The 7,555-nt window shown below is 42.2% G+C and overlaps 1 long non-coding RNA gene across 1 annotated transcript in view; it reads right to left on the minus strand.

The window, feature by feature from the left end:
• Positions 1-898: 898 nt before the first annotated feature.
• Positions 899-7,555, minus strand: part of LOC129391418 (uncharacterized) — a 13,814-nt gene continuing 7,157 nt past the window's right edge. Inside the window, exons 3-4 of the long non-coding RNA XR_008615503.1 lie at positions 6,564-6,723; positions 899-1,371 (exon numbers count right to left, since the gene is read on the minus strand). This is a non-coding gene — a long non-coding RNA (uncharacterized lncRNA). The remainder of the gene's footprint in view (positions 1,372-6,563; positions 6,724-7,555) is intronic.

Raw genomic sequence — 7,555 nt, forward strand, 5'->3', positions numbered from 1 at the left:
TAGCTAGTGGGAAGCAGCCGCATAGCACAGGGAGATCAGTCGGTGCTCTGTGACCACCTAGAGGGGTGGGATAGGGAGGGTGGGAGGGAGACGCAAGACGGAGGAGATATGGGGATATATGTATATGTATAGCTGGTTCACCTTGTTATACAGCAGAAACTAACACACCATTGTAAAGCAATTATACTCCAATAAAGATGTTAAAAAAAATACCTGTTTTAGACATCCACAACACACTCTTTGAGAAGCAAGCACATATGATGCAGTAAACAATAGCTCGTATGTATACATTTCCTTGGTGATTTCTTAGTGCTTATATTTGCTCTCTCATCTCCTCTCATGTTTCGTCTGAAAGCAGGAGACTACGTGCTGGAGTGCTTTGGGATCTGTCCTTTTACTTCTAGATACGCAGTAAATACTCTGTGAGTATCATGGGCATAAAATATCAAATCGGGTCCAGAGACTCACGCTCTGAGGTGGGGGGGAGGGGAGTATTGCGTCCACCTCTCACTAGGAGACGGAGGCTCTCAACCAAAGTGTGGTTCAGACGCTGAGGCGGATGATGCCACAAACTCACCAAGAAGGTATGGACAGATTTACTGCTCACAAAATGGAGCCCCGTGTGGACAGCTGCGTGGATCCTAAGCTTGCCTAAGGATGCCCCGAGAGGGGAGAAAAAAGGCTGGACTGGGGTTCCGTGCTGCTTACGGGGTAGGGAAGGGGTCAGCTTCCTGCCCACGGGCCAGGGCTTGCGCTGTTTGAGCATCACGCTGCCGCACGTAAGGAAGACCCTGGACTTTCTCATCACCCTTCCAAATGCGGGGCAAAGGAGAGGGAAAAGCGATGGGGGTGAGAAGCTGTCAACAGGCAAACATCAAAATGGAGTCAGACTCTTTATTACAGGGGGATGAAGAAACAGCAATTCAAAATAAGTACATATTCTCTTCCCGTTCCTATGAAAAGCTCCTGCCCCCCCAAACTGTTCCCTTTAAAGACGCTTGCCCCCTCCAAATTGTACATTGGAATTTACAGTCTAGTACAGAAAGCAGTAAGTAAAGCAACCATTAGAATTACAGACAAGAGCAGATCTGTGCAGAGGTAACGACCGTGAGCAGATGAGACGGACGTGTAAGTAGGAGCCGGGAAGGCGCACCTGGCACCACGTTGTGCTGGAGAAGTGGAAGGCGGGAAGGCAGGAAGGCATTTTTGGCCAAGGAAACAGGATGCGCAGAGGCGTGGGAGAAAGAGAGCGCGACCCACCGAGATTTTCAAGAGCTCAGGTGGGGCTACAGTGTAAACGAGGGCCGAGAAATGCGGCTGGAAGCTTCTTTCCATCCAGTGTAGGTCAGGAACAACCTTGAGAACAATATCCTAGAAAGAAGGTAAGGCGTTAGATTTTAAATGAAAAAGAATGAAAAACCACCTTGCAGCCAACCGAAGGATGGATGAGATGGAGAGCAGAGGAGAATCCAGAATACTCATGAGAAGATGTTACGCTGATGCGAGATGAGAAACTGACCTAGGACAGTCAGCAGCGGGCAGGGGGCAGAGGTGAGAGATCCTAACGAGGGCGCTGCCGCAGCACCTGTGCTTGCCCACACGGCCTCGAAGGGTAGGGGGTGGAGAGGAATTACAACGCAGAGGGAATTACAAGTGACTCCCAGCCTTCCCAACTGGTCGAGAAGGCAGAAAAACATGTTTTGAAGCATTTGAGTGTGAGTTGTCTGTGTGACTTCCAGGCGATATCCAAAAAGCAAGAGGGGTAATGAGAGTGGAGATGGTGACATCAAACCACTCTCGGAGAAGGAGGGGCGAGGCCCTTCCCCTTCTATCAAGGACAAAAAGATCTGTCTCCTGACACCTCACGAAATAAGAACATTGCTCCTCGGGACAGTGATACACTCAAGAGTCTTTGCCTGGGGCAAAAATGTTGAGAGCCAAGTATATCCAATAATACTTCATTAAATGTTTATTTTAGGAACCAGCTTATACACTTGTCTTTACTGAAAACATTTTTTCACCTACTTTTAATGGTGCTATCACTGGCACGGTATGGAAAGTCACGTCAAGAAAATTCAGAAAATAAAGCTGGAGCCACGCACAGTTATTAGTTGTTGCCAATTGAGAGGCGGCACAAATACACAGACATAAGGGCACGCAGGATGAAAGGGTAAACGGGGAAAGGCAGGTCATCCCCCAAACCCAGAACCCCAAGTCTCCTCTCCGGATGCAATGAATATCACCAGCTTCTTGTGCCTTTTCCCATAAATCTGAATTGCTGTGCTGTGAACGTAACTGGCCTTACAAGTAATCTTTCAAAAGGATTTACCTTTTAAGAAACCTATTTTCCAGTTTCAAGACCCACAGAGCCAGAACCGCCTCATAAGTAAGTTAAGCAGCTGAGGAAGAGGCCAAAGTAATCAATGGCTCTTAGACTGGGTTGGGTCAGTTTTTACTAGTCGAGTGATTTATTATCTGCTTTTATCTCCTGCAAAGTTTCAGCTTCTTCCATCAGACGAAGCGACCACCTGTCTTCCCCCAGAGCTCCGAAAAATGTCTCACCGTGGAACCAACCAGCAACAGCACTACGTAACAGGGAAAATCTAAGACTGCAAGAAAGATGCTTAAGCAGAGTCTGTCTCCGCCTTAATTTGAGCTAAGAATCTCTGCCAGGAAAGAAAATGCTTTGAGAGATGCTTTTCCTTAGTTTCTTCTATTTCCAAAACAAGAGTCAAGGAAATTAATCAGGATAACAAAATACTTCAATCCTAAAATTTCTTACGAAATTGTTATCCTATTATCCTTTTATATACGAGAGGCTTGAATAAAGCAAAAAATGTTTAAACTTTTCTGATTGTAAAAGATACTGACATTTACTGTCAAAAATATGAAAAGCCCAGAAAATAGAAGAATATCAATCATTACGTCACAATCCCCAAATAACCATGGTTAATATCTGTCTAGCTATGTCCCATCTAGATATATTGCAGTTGTGCCTAAGAACTTGTTGAGTTTTTTTCCCAATATACTGAATTTCCCTCAGACTCAGATCAAAAGAGGTAACTCGTTAAAATGGGCTCTTTGTGTCTTTGTCCCCAAGGAGGGAACCAGCTGTCCTGGCAGGTGTAGGGATGGATGATGTGGACTGCTTTGCAGCAGGTGTTCAATACACCCTTTCCTTGTACCTTCTATCTCCTCCAGCGGTGATGCGACCAACAGAAACTAGTCTAAAATCCCACTCTGTGGAAGACAGAGATTAAGCAAAGGTGATCTGCACCTGTGAGAAAGGTTTTTTTTTTTTGTCAATAGTCTGTTTAAATTGTGGTTAAGATAGATCTGCTTGGGAGCACTGCTGGTTCAGCTTAAGCACTGGGTGAAAGCTCCAAGGGGACTAGGGAGGATTACTGTGCCTGTTTGTTTAATGCCAAGCTGGCTCGAGCTTCCCCAGCATGCAGTTTGTGTCTGTTTTTCCCCCACAGGAAAAAAAATGCAGGGGGAGAGCACACAGAGACAGATATGGTTGTAAATCTCCCAGTCACAATTTTATATTCCATATATTTATATATTCTATACATCTATATATTTATATAGTCTTAAGCTACCTTAAAAATATAGTTTCTGCAGACCTGTGATTGGCAAGGGGGAGAAGGGTTGGGGGAGGGAAGGATTGGGAGTTCAGGGTTAGCAGATGCAAACTATTTTATATAGAATGGATAAACAATGAGATCCTACTGCAGAGCACAGGGAAATATATTCAATATCCTGTAATAAACCATAATGGAAAAGAATATGAAAAAAAAAAAAAAAAAATATATATATATATATATATATATATATATATAAAACTGAGTCACTTTGCTGTACACCCGAAACTAAACATTGTAAATCAACTATACCTCAATAAAAAATAAATTTTTAAAAAATATGTATATAGTTTCTGATGAAAGTAGGGTATTTATGGCTGCCTTGAAGGAAGCCACTGTTCCAATGTGCTCTGGTGCAACTGATGGCTCATGGAGTAAGAATCAACACAGGAAATGTGAGTTACACGCTCAGCCTAGAACCTAGCCTTAAATGTTCTAATCATATTACATCCTTGTGTTTAAATAAAGTCAGTAGGTTTAATTGTTTTGCAGCAGCAGACACTGCTGTAGGGCTACCGTTTTCCAAAGTTACGCTCATATTACTGAACATCAGGCAAAAACAAATGTAGATACCAGTAAGAATATCAAATAGAAAGGGAATTCTGCTGAAGACGGTGTTCAGTGTACCAAAATGAGCAACAACATATTTTCCATCCAAAAGTAAGCACTGCATATAGTCCCAAAATGGAAAACGTCTTTGGTCATCGTATACTCTCTTGTACCATTTTAAATATCCTAAGATGAATGTCAAGAAAGTTAATTTCATCACCACCTTTCATAACTTAGGCTAATGTTGAGAAATCTTTATTGACAATGAACTTTTCTTTGAACGTAAAATTAGTTCCTCATTTTGGGTGTGTTTGGTTTCATTTCGTGTCTTGGCTTAAGTCTAAGCACCTAGTATGGTCATCTTTCGGTTCTGGAGGAAAATTAGAAGCCCATAGAGTGACACTGAACAGCCCACCCAGTAAATGGAAAAGCCATTTAAGGACTTTTTAAAAACACTAATTTTGGCATAACACCTGCTCTCTGAACCAGGTAAACTGAATCGGGTGCCAGGTCTCCCTGGCCAGACCCAATTTTCCAAACATAAATCCCTTAAGCAATGGGCACTTCAACCTCAGTCCTTCACATACCTTCGTCTTTGAGAAGGTATACTCTGCATTCCACCAGTGACCATCATGGCCTAATAAGGAAGGTGAACTACTGAGACCTAAGGGAGTCCCTTTTTGCCCACTAACTGCGTCCGGAAGTTGACTCAAATTTGAATTTACAGCCATCACAATCCCTAAGGTTTTTCCAATTTGGCTCCTGTTAATCCACATCTCCTTAATCCTGCGCATCTTCACTTGCTCCTTCTGATTCACTTAAGTACATTTTTAGAAAAAATATCACATAGACATTAAAAAAATAAACATGGTTAAAAAGGAAATTCAAATGATGGAAAACTGTACGTTATATAAGGTAAGCATCCCTTGCTGTCCAAGATCCCCACACCCTGAGGCCCTTCTCTATAACAACCAGTTACGACATATATGGACACAGGTGTGTTTATGTAGACGTGTAGCCCTTGGGGTTTTTTTCCCTACAAAACGGGAGCCTACATACTTGCAGTGATTTTCTTTGTGTATTGATACATAGTACAGTTAGCATAAAGATCTACATGAAGGATATTATTATATCTCACTATTATATTCTCAAATGCACCATGGAAAACTATTCTAGCTTTTCAAGGTCACCCTCACCTAAAAAATCAGGAAAGTGTCACCTGTGTCTTCATGCAGATGTTGAAGAACAACAGACCAAAGGAGAGAAGGAACCTGTAGCGCTCCACTGCCAACCCTCCCCGCCCTGGCAGATAGTAATTAGCTCTCAAGGGGCTATGAACCCACTTAACAATATTGTTAGCCTGCCCTCATTTTTTCACCCCAGCATCCTGGGATGTAAGTCAGAAGCACCGGGAAACTAGAACATCTGCAGAGCCATTTCCTCAGTTATCTTGAGCTGTAATTTTTATTGATTTTCCCTCAGCTCTCCCAGCCTTAAAGAGGAAAAAAGACCTTAATAACTTACGGTTTCTTATATAAAAAATGCTATGGACATAAGTCTTTACTCAATGGGAACGCTGAGAAGAACAACAAAATATAGATAGTGATAAAGGCTAAAAACTACAAGGCAAAAGTATCATGGATCCCAGATTCTCATCTCTCAACCAGCAGACTTCCAAGCTAAAGCTCAAAGACACACCATGGCGACGCACGCCCGTGCGTCACACAACAGGCCATTCCTGTGAGTGGGAAGAGCATGGTGACCAGACGGATCTCTGCAAGGGCTTCCATCTGCTAGCCACCGACACTTCAACTTCTCCACGTCTGGAGATCTAGCTTTCCCGCGGGAGAATTCACTGAGGCAAGGCATAATGAACACGTCCAATGGCCCACAGTACTTTTCACTGCTGCATACACTTTCCGGAGCGTACATGCCATATGTTTCCCTTTCTCTAAGCTTCTACTTTCGGCTCCTCCTGCAGGCATACGTCACCTCCTATTACTATTTCATATTGTTCGCACATGTCTGTGCTTTTCAGTAAGTGAATAACCCAATGATAACAACTGCATTAACCATCACCTAATTCATGCTTTTATGCTCAATTGTATATAACATGGCCATTGAGTAGCAATATTATTTAGCCTATAGGGACAACTCCATGTGATACCCGCTTTCTGTTTGATAAAAGTATATTCAGACCATTTTGAGGAAGACGAGACTACAAAATGAAGCTACATATGGTTTCAAAACCGAAAATAGAGTTTATCACAGATGAGATATGTATTCAATCATCGGTGAAATGGTAGGTTTTATTTATAAAATGTACAGAATTTAAAAAACGGGTTAGTCATAATTTAATTGCGGATATACCTGCAATTGTAGGTCCACTCTCATTTTTGCGAAGTGTCTCTGTTTCAAACTTCTGTGAGGATGTCACTTCTGAACCCAGTATTGCTCCCTTATCTTGACATCACACACCCTCTTGCATCCCTGGAACAGTGCACGCCTTCTGGACGCCTTTGCTGAGATGCTACCGACAGGAAGTGAATACCACCATTGTGTCACACGTGTACATAAAGCTCGATGCATCATATTTTAGATAAGGAAAAACAAATAAGTAAATGTTACAATTACCTCCGTAATGTGTAATTATTCTAATGATTATGGGTATCTGAGACATAAACTGGATCCCTAGATGCAATCCAACATATATTTTGTGTGTCACTTTTGCTCACTAGATAATTAACATCTCTTCCTCTGATTAACTTTTCATGCCGTCCAAAAGGTAAGATCTATAAAACTTCAAATATGTAGAAACTTTTGTTTTATAAAACTTCAAGATTTTCATCTATTTATGCCTATATGGATAATGCTACGATAACCATATTTTCCATTCAGCAAGCGCCTACCATGTCCAATTTAGTCCTTGTAACAAGCTTGCAAGGTCGATATTATTACCAAAGCAGGAAACTGACACCCAGGGAAGCTATATCCAAGTATTTACATAGCACATGGGATCCAAACCTACTGCAGACAAGCTCTTTTTATGTGGCAAGGAGTGAAATCATGGTCACAGGCTTCTACTATTGTCCCAAGCAACACCAGAAGAACTGGGGAGGAATGCTCTATCTTTGGATTCTTTTGGTTTTGTTTTGTTTTGCTTTGTTTTTTCTTATTAGTCATCCATTTTATACACATCAGTGTGTACCTGTCAATTCCAATCGCCCAGTTCATCACACCACCACCCCCACCCCCCGCGGCTTTCCCCCCTTGGTGTCCATACCTTTGTTCTCTACATCTGTGTCTCAATTTCTGCCCTGCAAACCGGTTCATCTGTACCATTTTCTAGGTTCCACATATAT

The sequence above is a fragment of the Physeter macrocephalus genome, chromosome 17 (genome assembly GCF_002837175.3).
Source record: "Physeter macrocephalus isolate SW-GA chromosome 17, ASM283717v5, whole genome shotgun sequence".
Taxonomy (NCBI): domain Eukaryota; kingdom Metazoa; phylum Chordata; class Mammalia; order Artiodactyla; family Physeteridae; genus Physeter; species Physeter macrocephalus.